Here is an 18,519-nt window from a genome sequence, read left to right as displayed (position 1 = left end):
GAGATTGTGGGTGGGTAAGTGAATGGGTGAATGGGTGTATTGGTCGGTGAGTGTGTGAGTAAGTTAGTCGGCACGTGATTGAGCGGGTGGCTGGCTGAGTGCGGGAGAAGATGGGTGGGTGAGTTAGTGGGTAGGTGAGTTGGTGCGTGGTTGGGTGAGTGAGGGGGTGGTTGGGTGAATGGGGGAGTGACTGGTGGGTGGGTAAGTTAATGTGGGAGGTTGAGTGGGTGAGTTAGTGTGTAATTGGGTGAGTGGGTCAGAGAGCGGGGTGCCACTATGGTGAGATATTAACTACCTCACTAAGTATACAGGAAATCGTGTATTCGATTCTGACCCTGCTGCCTGTATATTATGAGTTTTAATGTTTTGCCTGTGTCTTCGTAGATCTTTCTCCGGGTCCTCCAGATTCATCCCTCCCCATTTAGAGTCAAGATTTGTTTAGAAGAAATGTCAGCTTGATAAGCCACTTCGTTCACGTATCAGTTGTAACCAGATCACTTCTAAAATGTTTTATATAGCTCTGTGGGGCTTACCTGGTAAAATACAAAATAGTTTAGTTGTAGTTTATTGGATGGGTGATTGGGTAGGTGGGTAGTTCGGTGCGTGGGTGGGTTAGAGGTTGAGTAGGTGGCAGGATGAGTGGGTGGGTGAGTAGATAAGTGGCTGGTGAGCAGGTGGGTGGATGAGTGCATGAGTTATAGATTAAGTGGGTGAATGGGTCAGTGTGTGATTTGGGGCATGAATAGGTGATTGGGTGGGTTAGTGGAGTGTTGAGTGAGTGGGTCGTTGAGTTAGTGAGTGGGGGGTATGCAGGTGGGTTCGTAGGTAAGTGGTTAAGTGAGTGGCTGGGTGTGTTGATGAGTGAGTGGGTTTCGCGATTAAGTGGGTGCCACGGTGATTGGGTTCATGAGTGCTTGGCTGGGTGTTTGAGTGGGTGGGTGGGAGGCTGAGTCAGAGTGGAGCGCCAGGGTAGCGGAATGTTAACTCCCTCGCCATTTGTATAAGACATCGTGGGTTCGATCTCGATCGTGACGCCTGTATATTTGGAGTTTGCATGTTCTCCCTGTGGTTGCATGGATTTTTCTCTGGGACCTCCGAGTTTTTCATGCATATTTAGAAATATACATTTAGAGGCTTTGGCTGCTATAAATGTCCACGTGATAAGCCACTTCTTTGAGCTATCATTTGTTTGCCACGTCGTTTCCGACAAGGATCTATATAGCTCAGTGGGCCTTGCCTGGTGAATTTAAAATAATTCAATTGTAGTTGAACTATTTTAAGTGAATAGGTGGATGAGTGGGTCGGTGGGTTGGTGAGTGGCTGGTTTAGTAAGTGAGAGGTTGGATGAGTGGGTGGGTGGTTGAGTTGTTGGTTTAGAGATTAAGTACGTGGCAGGGTGAGTGAGTGGGTGGTTGAGTTGTTGGTTTAGAGATTCAGTACGTGGCAGGGTGAGTGAGTGGGTGGCTTTACGAGTGGGTGGGTGGGTGGATAAGTCAGAGAATGGGGCGCCATGGTGGCTAGGAGATGTTAACTGCCTCGCCTGGTATATTGGACTTCGTAGGTTCGATCCCGACCTTGACGCCTGCTGTATATTTTAAGTTTGCATGTTCTCCCCGTGGTCGTGCAGATTTTTCTCCGGTTTCTCCAGTTTTTCCCTGCACATTTAGAAACATGAGTATTTTGAGCATTTGGCTGCTATACATTTCCATGTGATAAGCCACTTCGTTAGGCTATCATTTGTGGCCAGGTCGGTTCTGAAAAATAGCTCTGGTAATATAAAAAATGGTTTCATTTATAGTCTACATAGGATTGACTTCCCAGGAAGTAACACTCATTGTATAAACCCCAGAAGAATATTGTTTTGAGTCACCTAAACCAGAATGTGAACTGATATATTCGTATTTTCAAGCGAGGTTCTTGGCCACAGACCACCTGGACAAATATGATGTAGTTTAGTTTGCATATGAATTATTACTTGGGGTTTGTTGACATGATAAAGTTAATGTTTTCTTTGACAGGTCTATTGTGTTGTACACTCTGACAGGGGCTCAGGCTTGTTGGGGCAGCATCTGGCTGAAATGCACCTTCACAACAGGAAGATTGGAGAGAGGCTTCACAAGGAAGAGAAACTATCGGTATTGAATCATGAAAATGTAAAACATGTGGAAAACTAGGCCCACCGATCCAACCCTAGCATCATGTCAACTATGTATTATGTTGACATTCCTTCGCACTGAGAGTAGGCATGCTAATCGGATCTAATGAATATGTGTAAACAGGCGATTTGTGTGTAAACAAACACACATTTCATACAGCTGTTTATTAATCGTAAAAATCAAGCGATTGAGCTAGTGAATGAGATAGACACATGCTGTCATTATTTCATACATGAACACAACTAGCCAGCCAGCGGTCATGCTTTTCCACACCTAATCACATTCATCTCTTTGTTTTAGCCATCTTTGTGATGAAGGGAACTGTATTGTTCATGTGTGTGCAATGTACTTTTCAGAATATGAATTATGTTGGGTAATATATGAATTATGGCTATTAAAAGTATCTGTATTTAAGTCCATCAGGGCAAACTCTTCTGCAAAGGAGACTTAGAGCATTCAACATTGCGTCCCTTTATATTTTTGCTAATCGCAATATTTTTCGATTTAAAGCTTTCGTGACTGCAGGGATTCATATTTTTGTTTCTTTCGGTAAAGTCACGTGGAAGGGAAATAATAAAATAATACAAATAAAACATTATATAATAAAATTTTCACGAAGTTTCGACCACAACGCAAGCAGACGTCCTCAGATGAAGAAACAGAGCTGTCGGAAAGACAGCGTCTTAATGAACGCTGGGTAGTGTTCATTAAGACGCTGTCTTTCCGACAGCTCTGTTTCTTCACCTGAGGACGGCTGTTTGCGTTGTGGCCGAAATGTCGTGAGAATTTTATTATATTATGTTTTATTTGTATTATTTCCCTTCTACGTGACTTTGCCGAAAGAACCAAGAATATAATCGCAATATGTTCAGGAGATAAATGTCAAGGTCTGCTAGCCAAAAGAAGGCTTTAGGAGAGAGTTCATGTAGTTTTGCTATTCATTCATTAAAGGGCAATAGAGTAAATGCTAAAATAAATGTTTTCAGCTAATTATTTATATACGCTAGATTTACAAGTCTATAATGTACAGAAAATACCATGGTTGGCCAGACCATTGCTCGGCATCTGCATGTGGCTCCTGGGCAGTTCAAGTGTGGCTCTGCAGAGGCGCTGCTAATTTGTAACTCTTCAATTTAACTTTATATGAAGTGAGAACAATCTGGTATCGGAGGCAGGCCATGAGTACTCCCAGGGCACTGAGATTTCTAAAGTCAAAATTCCACAGCCAGTCGACACGAGTCAACTTCTGTATGGCTAATCTTTATCTCTTGTGGCTCCCGCGGCCATCTGAAGATTATGGTATGCTGCTGGTAGGGTCAGGAAAGTTGGTCACCCTTGGTATATATCTGTATATGCGTTGATGATTTTGTGCAATGTTCAGCTGCTCCGTCACGACAGGGGTCCCAGTCAGTTTGAGACTGCTAAATTAAGGTTCTCATGTGTTTTACAGATTTTGATAAAAATTTCAGTCTTGAATTTCTCCCAACAGGTATAGACCCTGGGCAGGAGGATGTAGAGTATGTGGGTTTCATACGGCTATATGCTGTGGTTACATCCCACATGTGATCTCCGCTTTAAAGTCATGAAACTGGTTGTAGCCCATTTAAATTTGAATATACCCGTTTAACACGTAGGCTTTCGCGGCCAATATCATCCATAATATCGGTTTTTTTTGGGTTAGATCGTTGAAATATAAATTTGTCGTTAAACCCGCCACCGACAGCCAATTCGTAAGGTTTGTCACATAAACAGAACATTCCAATTCGTGAAGGGCTCACAAGTGACGTCATCACATCTATCCCTCCAAGGAATGAAACAGGAGGATTTCTCTATGATTTTGGCTGTCCACCTAATGATGATAGTTGTAAATACCAGCGAAACGTCATACTCAGATTGTAAATGTTGTGGATTTTCTCTCCAACACTTCGGTTTGCTGTTCAAGTAGCGGATTGGCATGTTCCGTTTACGTGACAACCTTACTAATTGGCTGTTAGGTGGTGGTAGGTTTAACGGCTCATTCATTTTTATGCGATCTAACCCAGAAAAAACTATGTTATAGATTTAATATACCCTTTTGTTGAAGGACAGCCTGGGTGACCAAAGTTTTATAGGAACGGCAATAATGTTTACTTGATTAAATTAGTTTTATCATGGAGCGGTGAAATCAGCTGTTGTTCAGATGTCAGTCTAATTAGTATTACATCGTAGAAATATGAGAGTCCTTTGTGTAATATTCTATTAACCACTGATGATGGTAACATTGGTTTAAGGTTACATTTTAAGAAGAACTAGATTGGCGTACATTTTATCTTGTGCAAGTACACAAATTTATAAAACAATATATTTGATAAAAAAATGCATATATTTTCTTCCATTGCACACAGTTGTACCATTGATAACAGGGCACACAGTTACAACTGACATCACCAGATATCACTGAAGTTCCCTCAGAGATCGATCTTGCATAACCAGTGTTCACGTAATCAGTTATGTTTTCGCTAATTACCAATTACACTCAGCCGGGTTTGAGAGACTTGTATGAATGTATGTTGAACTTCCTTTCCACCGTACATAGCCAACCGTGCAAAACGGAGGTGTGGGAATTAAGCGCAGAACCTATCGTTAGGATCAATGCTGTTGTAATTTTTTTATGAGGATATCAATTGGTGGCTAAAATGAGATGTTCAAAGACTACAGCATGATAATCGGTACATAACATGAGTGTCGAATTATGTCTTAAGAATTACCCAGCCATTTGTACGTAAAATTCAACGTTTCTGGGTGACATCTTAAGTCCGTGTTCTTCATTGCAAGGCCCGTGGGCCGGTGGCAGTCCCTGGTGTCCTTTTTACTGCGACCCCTGACGTGCAGTCCCCGACAATACACACAAGTGAAAACACCCCATCATGCTGTCAAACCCCCCAATGGTTTCAAATGTGAGATGGCTCTTTCACTGATAATGTCTTATTCGCGAAAGTGGCCCCCCTCCGAAAATGAGTGAATATCACTGTTTTAGGTCAAGGATTGGCCAAATAAAGTAGGTATTATTTGCTTATGTTTCTAAATGTCCGTAATAAAACTATATTTATGCCACCAGCTGAATGAGTGGCAGGAGGACTGGGTGACGTTCTTCTCACGGCAGCAACTGCAGCTTCAGCTGGACATGATAGAGAAGGACTACGGTGAACGGGAAACCCGCGAGCTCTGGTCTCGGCTTCAGGTTCGTAAGCTGTTTCACTCTTGCCCTTAACCCTTTCCTGTTCCGAGACGACTGCTCATTTCAGGATGGGTCTCGTTCACCACCGAATCTCGGAACCCGCAAGCGGTTCAGCGGTAATTTTATTTAGAGAGGCATAGCGCCGTTGTTTTTAAAGACATTGTACTCGCCGCAGAGCACCGTAGCAACAGGACAGCACTCTATTATAGCTGGTACCAAACTGTGCTACACACGTTCCCGCACGGCCTTGTGGGATCCTCGGTACTAATAAAGTTAATTAATATTTACTTCCTATTACGTTCCGATGACGTACACGAGATTCAGCGGTGAACGGGATGCACCCCGCAACTTGCGGTCATCTCTGAGCAGGAAAGAGTTAATACATGCAGCAGTGTAGCTCATCATGTGCACAGCCATATGGGAAACCCATTTGATCGCAGTGGGTTTTCGAGGTGACTTTAAAGGTAAAGTGGTGTTTCACACGCAGGCTTTCGCGACCAATATTATTCATGATAAAGTTTTTTTTGGCTTAGATCGCCCATTAGTAATGTTTCTGACATGAACAGAACGTGCCATTTATGTTATTGCTTCGGCACTCTGGTGTGTTAGAGAGGAAACGCGGAACATTTTAAAATGAGTACGACCTTTCGCTGGTGATTACAACCAGCATCATCAAGCAATTGCCAGAAGCGTTCTGACTTCTGGCAATTGCCTCATTGCAATTGGAGGTGGGTGTACGACGCATGTAAATTTATGCGATCTAACTCGAAAAAAACGTTATCATGAATAAAGCGGTGTTGTTTTTTGCGTGGTGTGCAGCTTCGGTTGGGGGATTTTTTCCGGGACGTAGAGGTGGTTCTGGCACTGCTCCACAGTGATATATGGACTGGGAATGCTGCAGAGATTAATGAAGGGCCCGTCATCTTTGACCCAGCCTCCTTCTATGGGCACTCGGAGTACGAGCTTGCCATCGCTGGGTACAAAAAAAAGCTACAAACAACCAAAACAATAGCAGCAACTGCCGTTCACTGCCCTGTCTGTGGCATGCAAGGTTCATTCGTATAACCTCAGTGTGGCAAGGGCTGGCTCATTTAATAAATAACAGAGACCAGGTAGAGTTGTGGTTGAGATGTCTACATGCTGAGGTCTCCACCCTCTCTATTTGCTAACTTACAAAGACTCATCCTTCCTTGCTAAGGCGTTTTGGGCAAATCCTGTTAAAGCTGATACAGTCAACAAAACAATAGTGGAACGATAAAACTCTTACTTATCCACGGCACTTGAGGATGCTTGAATGTTCCAGAAACACAGTTTGTCGAACAAGGAACCCCTGGTTCAGAGACAAGTTGCCACTGATGTGCTTTACCAGAAATCCAAGCTGAAGATAATTCATTACACGTCAAATGGAATTCAAACCCTCAGAGCTGGGATATGCTTCAGTGAACAAAAACACATTTGACATGATGTTTACTGTGCAGCCATTGGTGACCAAGTTGAGACCACAGCATTCCTGCACTTAATTCGCAGGAACGTTTGTTGATAGATGGCTCACTGAATTTTGAATGGAGGACCTCAATGGCATTGGCTCGGTGCTCTGACATTGAAATTAACCTCGAGCCACTCAATTACCTGCATTACGTTGAATTTGTTAAAATGTGTTCATTGTTATGTTGTTCGTGCTGGAACAGCAGCATTGTAAGATTTTGAATGTTTGGTGTTGTTTGGGTACAGGATGTTCCAGGAGCTTTAGCTCTACGCTTCACTCATCCTACCACGCTCTCATCCCAAAGTCACAAGGCTTCGGCAAGAACCAGAAGCTCTAGCAACTCTTCCACTACCTGAACCACTGGAATTACTTTGGGACAGGATACCGAGGGTAATCCATCTCCACCATGCGCAGTCTCCTCAAGTGAATGAACGGTGCAGGAAATCGTGGGCTATGGTGTATAACTATAAAAATTCTTATCGGCCATGATATACATTGTTGAATAAAGGCCTTCCCTAAGCCACCAAATAAATCTCACAAAACTAGTCCATTTAATTGCTGTGCAATGCCCTAGGCATTCCACGTGAGTGTGACCGGGGGTCCCTTTGTTCCGCATCCTGGCCATGATATCTGCGCGAAAACTGGGTCAGTTAATGTTAGAATCAGAATCTTTAATTAGGCTGGACGAATCTGATGAGCTATGAAGCTCTTTTTTTCACAGATGTCCAGTCGGGGCGAGTCAGAAAGTTACAACAACAAACAGCAATACAAACAGATAGGAGGGCAAAGTAAAGGAACGCGAAGCAAATTTTGACTTAAAACTTTCGTGACTGCAGGAAATCATATTCTTGGTTCTTTCGGTAAAGTCACGTAAATAGAAAACAAAAAACAATAAAATAAAGACCACTTGTGTTGCGATTGAAACGTCCTGGGTTTTTTGCTTTTATTATTTTCAATTTATTTTTTATTTGTTATTTTTAATTTATTTTTTTATTTAATTTGAATTTTATTTCTTGTTTTCTATTTACGTGACTTTACCAAGAATATGAACGCTAAGCAAGTCATGAAATGAAAATATATAAGAGTTCAAATTGCATTAGTGCATCAATTCCTGCCAAATTTTTTTATCACCAAATGCCATTTTGGGCAAGGCAGCATAACAAAAACAATCCCAGATGTTTGGCTAGTACCAGTTACAGTGTATGTTTTTGTTGTTGTTTTGCTATGGGAGTAAACCCATGCAGAGAAAGGGACCAGAATTAGGAAAGCGATGCCAGGCACTCCTTCAGAAGATGCCATGCACGGGCGTGACCACTGCACCACCCTGACGCCCAAACAAATGTAATTCAAATAATCTACAATACTGGAAAAATAAACCCTATTAGTATCAACCGAATGTCTGGACAATCTGACCCCCTCTACACAAGTAACAGTTGAGAGTCAACGCTGTGATGTTGTGCGATTGGTGCAAGCGACCCATCGTTGTGTTTTAATGTTGAGCGGTTAAACTTGCACTGTTGTGGGGTGAGGTCAAGTCCGATGGCTGCTTCCAGCGGTGTCAAGGTGAGCGTTTTGAAGAGGCTCGCGAAGGATGATACTTGGCAGTTGGGCGCAGTCTCCCTCCATTAACAACAGAGGACAGAGGAGCGACGCTCACAACAATTGGCTGAGCACTGGGCGTATACAACGCATGAAGTCGGCAGCAAGTTTATCTCAGGGAGTTGACCCGCACACGACAACTGGGTCTGTCCCGCGTGTTCACGCTATAACGCGGTTGCCTTCATTTAGGGAACGCGCACCGCCATAAGGCGACTTGTGAGCAGTCGACGCCGAACTACTTTCTTGAGCTGCGCGGTTGAGCGAGACGAGACGGTAACGCGGCGGCGTCCCCTCAAGTTGTTTGTAACCCAATTCTGACTGCGCTTGGACATTCATTACGGGGGAAATAGTTTTCGCTTAGCGCGGCACTTTTCAGGAACGCATCTACTGCGTTAAACGAGGACCCGTCGTACAGGTGCTGTGCACACTGTACTGGGAATCAAAATCTGTTTTGACCCTGGAGAAATCCGAAGCGCTATCAAGCTCTAACTCACAGGTGTCCAGTAAAAGGCGGTGGGGGGGTCACCAAGTGACACGCAGCTTGACCGTGGAGTAGACCGCGAGGACGCCAACGTCGCCTAGGCAACGCCACCCCCCCCCTCTGGCTCTGCCTGCCTCGCTCTGTGCACGTGAGGTGCCAACCACGTGACGCGGGCCACTGCGCGCGTTGCGTCACCGCTCACCGTGGGGGGCCCCTCCGCTACGTCCACATCGTACAGTCGCACATTCATTACTAGTTACTCTTAATCATGTTTATGGTCATCGTCATTAAAGGTGAGTTTAATAATAATACCACTACTACACAATGTGTGCATTAATATATACGGCATGAATAAAATGCACCTGTAAATATCCTAAGTAAGTTTGACCTGACATTATTGCACAACAATTGCCCAGCCACCGTGGGATGTTTATCCTCCAATGTGTATCTGGCTCTGACCTGACTTATATAAAAGTGCAGCTCTGCAATTGCTTGGTCACACCACCGCTGGTGAAAAGACTTTCATGAGAGCGAACTCTTTACGAGTATTTGGTCTACTTTTCCATATAACAATAGGTTTTACCCTTTCTGGCAATACAACAGGTGTCAAGATGTTAAAACACCAAACAGAATCCTCATTCAAGGAATCCTGTCTGCATTAACCACACGTACTTGTGGTGAACATGCAAACATGCTCTGATAATATATGCATTGTCTTTGAAACTGATTAGTCCACACCAGGAAGGTCCCATATTCTACTTTTCCACGTTGACCAGATGTGTTGGAAGAGCCGGCTGAAAGCCACACTTTGCTGCATCACACGTGACTTGCCGATCAGCTAACTGTGGTGTACCCATTTAGCGACCTATGGTCTGTGAGTTCAGTTTACTAACCATTAACAGCATGGCAGCTTTCTAATTGGCTTGTGTGACAATTAACCCATGTCATTATCTCTTGCACAGCCTGAAATAAGTTTTGGCGTCAGGGATGGAAATTATGACTCACCCACCTGCACCTGCCTTGTGCTCCCAGACACCTAAGGACCTTACTACCGCTGTGAGAAATTGACGGGCGTAGACTGCTGCATGGCGATGATGTATTCACGTCGTTCCTGCTGTTTTCCTCTTTTGCTAGGTGATGCAATTGGTGTGCCAACACCTCCAGATGCAGTTCCTGAAGGACGTGGGCATTCGGGACATGTTCGTTTTGCCTGTGATGAATGAGTTTGTCCAAACACACAGGGAAGTCAGCTTGTTCATCGAGGTGCGTTTCCCATGTTTATTTCACTCGATTGGTCGTCTGTTTGCAAGGTCATGCTCTGCCCAGAGGTCACCCACTGAGATTTTTTTTTACCGTAACATTACCGTCACTTGGGTTTGGTGATCGATTCAACAGGGCAAAAATATTTGTAAGAAGCGTAAACATGGCAACGTGATCATTGTCAGACCACGGAGGACCTTCAGAATGCCGAGTATGATCTTTAAATTGATCCTGGATGTCATTCCTGACTTACAGTACCCCGGGGTTTACAAATTGAGTTGTACCTGTGGTGATTGCTATATCGGGGAGACAAAGCGACATGTCTCTGACCGAATTCGCGAGCACAAATGAGATTTGAAACACGGCAGAACGAATTCTTCTGCTGTGGCTGATCATTGTCACAACGCTATGGGTGATCATGAGATTGTCTTCTCCGATACCAAGGTTCTCTGTAAACCTATAGGTTATCACCAGAGATGTGTTCACCAAGCCATTCAGATATACAAATACAGGCATACCTTCAACCGAGAGGATAGTTTCAAATTAAGCAACCACTGGAAGGACGTTTTAAATCATACCAACCGTCAACTAATTTCTAACAGCAATTTCAAGTAGTGGTATACCAAGCATATTCCTTCCGAACTTTCTATTTCCCTTTTTTCTACTTCCCCCTGACAGCACATTCTTGCCGATCTTTAATTTTTCTATTTTTTTTCCGTTTCTATTGCACATACACAGTGACCCATCCCCCGCACCCTCTACACAACAAAAGACGGATTAACTCAGCCCCGCACCCCACCAAGGTCCCCCTACATGGCTCCTCCCACCCGCCCCCCCTTAACCTGCATTTAAGCTTTTCTATTTCCACGGTTTTCTACTCCGCACCTTACAGCACATTCTTGCCGATCTTTAATTTTTTTCTATTTTTCCGTTTCTATTGCACATACACAGTGACCCTCCCCCCACACCCTCTACACAACAAAAGACGGATTAAGTCAGCCCCTCACCCCACCAAGGTCCCCCTACATGGCTCCTCCCCCCCCCTCCCATAACCTGTATTTAAGCCAGAGGTTTCCAGAGCCTCGCCACTTGGTGCAGCGATTTTTTGCTGTGACTGTTTCCACCTGAAGATGGAAGCTTGTGTTGCCTTCGAAACGTCGTGTTTTAATTTATTCTTTTATTTAATTTTAATTTATTTTTTACCTACGTGACTTAACCGAATAAAACCAAAGATTATAAAATAAAACCCCAATTCAGGACCCTACTGTGACTCAGTGTGGATTTCTTGGAGTAAGTCTTTTATTATAAAGAATTACAGGGGCTGTTTGATGACACGACTAGGGAGCTGGCTTGCACTGCGGGGAACTTAATATTCAATTTGGATTCTGCAACCCTCAATGACCTTTTTAAGTTCCATTTGTGCATGTAAAACTCGCACAAACAACCATACCCAGAAACCCATAGACTCCAACAGAGACCCATGCATTCCTACAGACACTCAGACTCACACAGCAACCCCATAGACTCACACAGAGTCCTTTTGACATGCACAGAGACCAATAGCCTCACACAGAGATCCATACACTCAAGAGACCGAAAAACTCACACAGAAATCCATAGATTCGCACAGAGGTCAATAGAATTTTAATCTGAATATTTATTTATACTGGATGAATCTGATGAGCTATAACGATCTGTTTTCACAGACGTCCAATCGGGCGGGTCAGAACATAACAAAAATACAATACAAAAACACGACAGGGAAGGTAAACAAATTGTTTAAATATATACAAATTAAACTGAACTGTTTTTATCTTACCATAGACTAAAATAAACCTGTTGGACTCGCACAGAGACCTTAACCACTAAACCTCGAACAAATAAAACCCTCTAAAACCTCTAAACCCCGTAACTATCTAAATCCCTAACCATTTAAACCCATAACCATCTAAACCGCTAACCCTCTCAAACCCTTTACCCTTAAAACCCTAACCCACCAAAAACCCCTCACTCTCCAAACCCCTTAGTCTTTTAACCCTAACCTTCGAAGCCATTAAAAATCAAACCCTCAACCCTCTGAATCCCTAACCCTCTAAACCTTGAAACTCTAGGCTTCTAAAACCCTACATCCCTAATATTCTAAATACCAACCAATCTAAACCAAAACCCTGTAATGAACTAACCCTCTAGACCCCTAACCCTCTGAACTCACAACCTTCTAAATCCTCAACTTCTAAAACCCTAACCCTCAAAACCCTAACGTTCTAAAACCCTAAATCCCTAATCTAATCCCAACACATTTAAACCCCAACCCTCTAAAGAACTAACCCTCTAGATGCCTAACCCTTAAAACACCTATACCCCTAAAATGCTAACCCTCTAAACACATAACCCACTAAACCCCTAACCCTCTAAACCCATAAAAAAAATTTTGGGGTTAGATTGTGTAACTATAAATGTGTCGTTAAACCAGCCACCACCTGACACAGCCAATTAGGAAAATTTGTCACATCAACAAAAAGTGCCATTTAGTGTTGGAGACTAACCCAATATTAGTTGTGAAAGTCTAGGTGTTAAACCCTCAACTCTCAAACCACTAAACCCCTAACACTCTAAATCCCTAACCCTCTAAACACCAAATTCTCTAAAGGACTTTACCCTGAAGACTCCAACCGTCTAAACACCTCACCCTTTAGAACCCTAACCCATAAACCCCAAAAACTCTTAGCTGTCTAAACCCTTAACCTTCTAAACCAGACATGGGAAAAGCACGCCCCCCGGGCCGTATACGGCCCGTTGGGCTTTTTAATCCGGCCCGCCGAACTTGTACAAATATTATTACTAAATTAAATTTTACCTTTCTCCTGTAATGCCCCCATTTCCCCATTAGATGGCGGACTTTGACCGGGAGTTACGACATGTTTTTGTATGTTCATGTTCGTACAATTTGTTAAATTGCCTTGCAAATAAATGCTTTGCTACCTGTTAAAGGCCAAATCCTTTCATGTTATTATTTTTACATGCCATTTATATTAGTTCACACAAACACTCCATCCATCTGTTCCTGGCCCGGCCCCTCTGTCAAATTTTAGAACCCATTGTGGCCCGCGAGTCAAAAAATTTGCCCACCCCTGTTCTAAACCCTTAAACCCCAAATTGTCTAAACCCATAAACCTGTAAAACCATAACCCTTTAAACCCCTCACCTTATAAACCTCTAATCCCCGAAACACCGAAACCTCTAAACCCATAACCTTCTCAAACTCGTAACCTTGTAAACCAAAACACCGAGCAATCAAAACCCATAAACCCCCTAAACCTCTAAACACCGACAGTAACTCTAAACCCTTAACCCTCTAAACCCATAACCTAAACTCTACCAAATAAAGACCTCAACCCCTTCACCCTTAAAACCCTCTCCGTCTAAACTCCTCACCGTTTGAAATCCTAACCCAAATACCTTGAAAACCCCAACCCTCTAAACCCCTCACCCTCTAATCCCCTAACCCTCTACACCCTTAACCCACTAAAACCCTAACCCTCAAAACCCCTAATACGCTCAAACCCTAAACATCATAACCCTTAAAACCCCCCAAACCTCTAAACTGCTTACCCCCTAAAAACCCCAAAACCTCTAAACCCCTAAGCCCATAACCTTATAAACTCCTAACCCTCTAAACCACTAACCCTTTAACAATCAAACCCCATAAACCCTCTAAACACCTAATTATCTAAACCGAGAACCCTTTAAAACCATAACCTTCTAAACTGTAACCCTCTAAAACTCAACCCTCAAAACCTCTTTACCCTTAAAACCATAACGGTCTAAACCCATCACGCTCTAAAATCCTAACCCATAAACCCCCAAACCTCTAACCCACTGAACCCCTAACCTAAACCCTTAAACACAAAATCGTTAAATTCAAAACCCTCTAAATCCCTAACCCTCTTAACCCCTAAACCCCTAACTCTTTAAAACCCTATACCCCTAATAGCCTAATCCTCTAAACACCTAACCCTTTAAACCCCTTTACCCTTAAAACCCTAACCCTCTAAACCCCTAACTCTAGAATCCCCTAAACCCCTAACACTCTCAACCCCTAAACCCTATAACCCTCGAAATACCTAAACATATAAACCCCTTATCCCCAAAATACCCCAAAACCTCTAAACCCATAACTTTATAAACCCCTAACCCTCTAAACCCCTAGCCCTTTGTGTAGTGTGTGGTGGGTGTCACGGGGTTGGTGGGTGCAGGGTGTGTGTGGTGGGTGGTGGGTATCACAGGGGGGTGTATGTGTGGAGTGTGCATGTGGTGGGTGTGGTGATAGTGGTCGTGGTTCACAACGATCCATGACCACCACCTCTACTGTGTGGTGGACCGGCCACCACACAGCAGCGCGCGTCGGAGGAGTGAACGGATGGTTCTCCCTATGCGGGCCAGGCCCCCTCGCTTCCTCTTCTCCTCCTGCATCACCATCGCCTGATCCTCTTTCCTTGTCATCTCCTTCTCCTCCACCACCATCTCCTCCTCCTGCTCCTTCTTCATCTCCACCTCCTCTGTCTCCCCCTCCATCTCCTCTTCGTCCTGCACCACCAGCTCCTCCACCAAGGTCTCCTCCTCCTGCACCACCAGCTCCTCCACCAGGGTCTCCTCCTCCACCTGCACCACCAGCTCCTCCACCAGGGTCTCCTCCTGCACCACCAGCTCCTCCACCAGAGTCTCCTCCTGCACCACCAGCTCCTCCACCAGGGTCTCCTCCCCCTCCTGCACCACCAGCTCCTCCACCAGGGTCTCCTCCTGCACCACCAGCTCCTCCACCAGGGTGTCCTCCTCCTGCACCACCAGCTCCTCCACAAGGGTCTCCTCCTCCTGCACCACCAGCTCCTCCACCAGGGTCTCCTCCTGCACCACCAGCTCCTCCACCAGGGTCTCCTCCTGCACCACCAGCTCCTCCACCAGGGTCTCCTCTTCCACCACAAACGTCAGCTTCCATTTAGAGGCCAGGGCAAGCGCGGAGGATGGGGGCAGGGCCGGCTCCGCTCTATAAAGAGATGCGCACGACACCGTTCCAACTTCCTGCTACAGCAGAGATCACAGCCCCCCCCCCCCCACCATCGTCCGCGTACGGACTGTGTGCAGAGATAGATTGACCAGGCTAATAACGATGGTGCAATAATGCAGCATACCTTTGCCCATTGTGGGTCTGGTTACAGAATGGGCATTAGTCTTGCGATATCACAAAGGATGAAGGGCTACATGGTAAAGATATGGCTGCCTCATTATTTGTCCTCACCCAGGAACCAATTATAAAAATACATCCGTATATAACCGAATGTATACGTGGGGTTTGAACTGTACATGTGTTCGTTTGCAGGCAGCAGGGCTGGAACTCAGTCAAAGAGGGACCTGGGTTTGATTCCCATACTTGGGCCACTTTCTCCGTGTGGAATGTGGAGTGTGTTCTACCCCCCCCCCCCCCCCCCCGTTTTGTCCTGCATTGGTTTCCAAAATCAGAATACATTATTTAGACTGGATGAAGAGGAATCCGATAAGCTATGAAGCTCTTCTTTCACAGATATGCAGTCGAGGCACAGGGTCAGCAAGTTACAACAAACAAGAGGAGTGCAACGTGTAAAAATGTAAGCAAGTCACAAAAAATTGAGCACATAAGCACAAAGTACATAAAATCCTGCCAGATTTTCAACACTAAATGTAAACTTGGGCAAGGCAGCAAAACATCAACAAAAACAGCCCCAGACCCCTCCAAGACAACACACAGTCCCTCAATAAAATTGTACATTAAAATGTAACTTTCATTCCTTTGGGTTTGGCATTTTCCTCCACGTAACTGAACCCTGACACACGCCACGCAACCAGTGTTGGATGGACATCCTCGCCAGTGTTAGAAATTGAACCTCCAAATCACTCAATTGGGATCACATAGCAGCAGTAGCAAAAGCAAATTTGTTCTGTACTGCAAACAACTTGGCAGGACTCTACTGAAAAAGAGTCTTGAGACTGAGTGAGGCTCATGCTGGCTAAATAAGGGTAGTAGTAATAAATATAAATACATTAACGGGAGCAGAGCCGTCCCCCGGGTACGGTGTACTGAGGAAACCGCCCCAGGCACCGTGCTTTTGGCGGCCCTGTGCTTCGATGTCACGGTGTCAGACATCAAATGTCTTTTTAACACGTAGGCTTTCGCACCAGATTGGCTCACAAATGATGACATCACATTCACATTTATCATTAAGACCGAAACAGGAGTATTTCTCCACAATTCTGGCCGTCACCTTATGAGGCTGGTTGCAATCCCCGGCAAAATGTCGTACTCGAATAGTAAATGTGGTGGGTTTACTTTCCAACACTGGTGTGCTGATCTAGTAACTAATTGGCACATTTTGTTTACATGATACACCTTACTAATTGGCTGTGTTGGGTAGTGGTGAGTTTAACAACACATGTATATCTATGCGATCTAACCGAAAAAACCCCTGTATTGTTGGTAATACTTCCGATTTAATTGTGACTTGCCCCGGGCCCCACACCTCCCTATGGACTGCCTTGAACATTGGACAAGCAACTCATGGCTTACCGTCACTCAGCAGCTCCAAAACACTGTACACTGCCAGGAGCAGCAATGGTGGTGGCGGTGGCGTTGCTGGTGGTGCTGGTGGCCACGGTCCGGAGCCAGCTGTGACCCAGCGCCTGCGCTGGCGTCATACGACAATCCGGATCCCATCTGTTGAGAGACGCACCGGGGTCACACGTGGCTCACATGCTGAGAGAGGCGTGGTGAGAGGATTGACGTTCCTTCCCTTCTCCCACGAGGTCCAGGATCGCACGGCATCAGCGGTAGTCTTGGTAGCAGCGGCAATCCTTCAATACGCGGTACTCTAATAATGCCCTGAGCCTCGCACTGCCGAGGAGCATCTTTAACGGACCTCCAAAGAGGGCGATCTTAACACCGGTGGTACTGGTTATCGGCAGGTTAACTCAGCTCCACATCTTCCTGGTGATCGGTGGAGGGCGATCGTTGATCACCTTGGTGGGAGAAATCCTCATGGGGAGGGGGGAGGGGGTGGGGGATGATTCTTACCGCAGGCAGGAGCTGACAAAGTCAACAAACTCCGGGTCGTGGCTTTTGAGTGCCCCGTGAAGTGACAAGCTCCCTGGCACCCTTCTCTTGACTGGGGAGAACATCATGCCCAAACGATCTGCAGGAGACATGCACAGCAGGAGAGACACACAGTCACCAACCACCACTTTGCCCACCTACCCACTTGCCCACGCGCCCATTTACACACCCACTCATCCAAGGAATTGAAAATACAAAGAGGCCCCCCCGCATGGCCACCCCCCCAAAATACTACAACAGCTCCAGGCCACACCCTAACACTGAATCCGTCCAGTTGCTCGCCCCACCCTTCAACTAACCAAAGTAGTGCATTCCGTCAGGAGCTGCATACATAATGCATCTTGGAGGTAACCCAAGGATCTGCACATGGTTGAGATAAAGGCAAAAGTCACCCGTGTAGCCGCAGCAGACTGTAGGGGCAAGTGCTTTTAGTAGTGAGTAGAAACAGCAGCAGCAACAGTAGCGGCACCTGTTGAGGGCCAGGACTGTGGTACACACAGAGAGGGGATAGTTGGCCATATTGAAGCAGGTGCACACGGCACCAGGTACTCATTTGAGGCTGATTTGTACTAGGGGATGCCCAGTACCGGTTCAGATAATCCTCACTGATGTTGGCCGTGAATTGGAATCAAACTCGCATTACCGGGTTTGTAGCTGAGCACGCTAACCGCTACACCACTCCTCCCTCCACACGTTCAAGACACACACGTGTACACGCATAAAACATACGATGGCTGCCATTCGCCAGATCACCAAGTAGCCAATCGCCCCCCCTCTCCTGGCTCCCCCCCCCCCCATAGCCTACAACTTCAAGAAAGGAGGGGGGAATCACGAGCGGGTGAACGTCCAGTTGGAAATACCTCCATGCAGCACGGGAGGTGGTCATCGCGGCTGTCCGAATGGAATAATTTCCTGCCGGTCGCCAACTCCGCCACTGTGCAGCCCAGTGCCCACATGTCCACTGCACACGTTAATCTGTAGCCCAGCAATACCTCCGGAGAGAGGTATGGCAGGGTCCCACCCACATGCAGAGCTGCACAACAACAACGAATATATAAGTACGTGTGTGTGTATACTCACTGTGTCATGAACAGCATCGTTATCACACACTGTCACATGTACAGACACTAAGAGACTTGCACACACACACACACACTGGAACACAGACACACCCACACG

At 45.4% G+C, this 18,519-nt stretch overlaps 1 long non-coding RNA gene across 2 annotated transcripts; it reads left to right on the top strand.

Moving 5' to 3' along the window:
• Nucleotides 1-1,906: 1,906 nt before the first annotated feature.
• Nucleotides 1,907-8,250, top strand: LOC142905931 (uncharacterized). Of its 2 annotated transcripts, none has more exons than XR_012929952.1 (3): nt 1,907-2,135; nt 5,254-5,376; nt 6,193-7,093. It is a non-coding gene; the product is annotated as an uncharacterized LOC142905931 (long non-coding RNA). The 2 variants fall into 2 exon arrangements; XR_012929951.1 differs by lacking the exon at nt 6,193-7,093 and adding an exon at nt 7,105-8,250 and having other exon boundaries at nt 1,978-2,135.
• The last annotated feature ends 10,269 nt before the right edge of the window (nt 8,251-18,519 follow it).

Source organism: Petromyzon marinus, chromosome 59 (assembly GCF_048934315.1).
Source record: "Petromyzon marinus isolate PM22_M1 ecotype Great Lakes invasive population chromosome 59, UKy_Petmar_22M1.pri1.0, whole genome shotgun sequence".
NCBI lineage: Eukaryota > Metazoa > Chordata > Hyperoartia > Petromyzontiformes > Petromyzontidae > Petromyzon > Petromyzon marinus.
The sequence above is the reverse complement of the archived record's forward strand: the minus strand, read 5'-3'. Positions and strand labels throughout refer to the sequence as shown.